We start from the raw sequence: 1,562 nt of genomic DNA on the forward strand, positions 1-1,562 counted from the left end.
GGCAGCAGGCAGGGGGATGTGGGGTGGAGTGGGCTGGTTGGCTTCAGGCAGGGCCTCAGGGGAGTGCACAGGGGTTGGCAGGCCTGGAGACAGAGGAGTGTGGGACTGGCTGGCTTAAGGCAGGGGAGTGCGGCAAGGGTTGACTGGAGACAGGGCACGGGGTGCGGGGCTGGTGCAGGCCGGGCAGGGGGTGCAGCAGGGGCTGGCTGTGGGCAGGGGTGCGGGTACAGGGGGTACAGCCTACCCTGTACGGTAAGTGCCCCCTCCTCCACCAAGGTAGCAGCAGCAGCCCAGGGCTCGGGGGCTATTTAAAGGGCCTGGGGCTCCCCTGCTTCCACCACCCCAGCCCTTTGAATAGCCGCGGGAGCCCTGGGGAAGTGGCGGGGCTCCGGGGGCTGTTTAAAGGGCCGGGGCGGTAGAAGCAAGGGGAGCCCCAGACTTTTTAAATAGCCCCCAAGTCTCCAGCAGTGGGGCTTTGGTGGCAATTTAAACAGCCTGAGGCTCCAGTCCCTGCTGGGAGCCCCAGGCCCTTTAAATTGCCCCCTGGGGAAGCTGGGCCACCCTAGTACAGTGCACCAGCAGGGCTTGGGTGCAGGGCCCGATTCAGGGGAATTGGTTGAATTGGCCTAAAGCCGGCCCTGCCCGCAGGAAAGCAAGGAAGTAGCACAGGCTTATCACTGTCCCTGGGTGGGCTTGAACCACCATCCTTTCAGTTAAGAGCCAAACGTGCTGACCCATTGCACCACAGAGACACAGACAGGCCAGGCTGTATGGAGCACAACAGTCAGGAATCAGCTCAGGGTCCGGTCTAGCACATGCATGCAGTGGTTGGACAAGCAACAGCAAGGAACTGGACTGGTGCGGAGTGAAAGATCTGTGGGAAGGAACCGAAAATAGTACTGGGGCTGCAGTACAGGGCTTGCATACACTTTCTTTGGCCTGTTTTGCTGGAAGAGTTAGCAGGGCAAGCTTGTTAGTCACAGGTAAGGGGGTGAGTTTATGCAAATTCTGGACTCTGGGACCACAGCTGGGGTGGGACAGGCACAACTTTTGTGGCACATGCACCCTCTCTACAACCAACCTTCGTTACTTCACTCCATAACAGCACACACAGAGCAACCTTTTACCTTTCAGCACCAAAATATACTGTAGAAGAAATCTAATAGCATAACTTTAAGATGAGAAACTTCAGTACTAACAACAATTCTAAAGATATTCAAAAATACCTCTGTCTTTAGACACCAGACACAAAATCAATCAGACCAAGAACAAACATCTATTCCTACTTCTCACACACTTTGGGGGGGTGGGGTTTGGAACCCATACCCCTTAATGATGAGTCCTTTCCAGGCGAGGGGCAAGCTCTCAGGCCTCAAATGCCAGGTACAGTTACTCTCTCCTTGATCCAAACTAAACAGGAAAATACACTTGATTACTCCTGCCCCAATAACAAAGAGATGGGGGATCCCACAGCAGCTGAAATGACCATTTGGACAAGCACTCCCCTCACGCAATCTGGGGTGGGTGTAACCATGCAAATGACATCAGCCCCAAAAGGCCTT

General features: G+C 55.1%; 1 non-coding gene across 1 annotated transcript; it reads right to left on the minus strand.

The window, feature by feature from the left end:
- Positions 1–678: 678 nt before the first annotated feature.
- Positions 679–752, minus strand: TRNAK-CUU. Its single transcript has one exon. It is a non-coding gene; the product is annotated as a tRNA-Lys (tRNA).
- Between the last annotated feature and the right edge of the window lie 810 nt (positions 753–1,562).

The sequence above is a fragment of the Gopherus evgoodei genome, unplaced genomic scaffold (genome assembly GCF_007399415.2).
Source record: "Gopherus evgoodei ecotype Sinaloan lineage unplaced genomic scaffold, rGopEvg1_v1.p scaffold_260_arrow_ctg1, whole genome shotgun sequence".
Lineage (NCBI taxonomy): Eukaryota > Metazoa > Chordata > Testudines > Testudinidae > Gopherus > Gopherus evgoodei.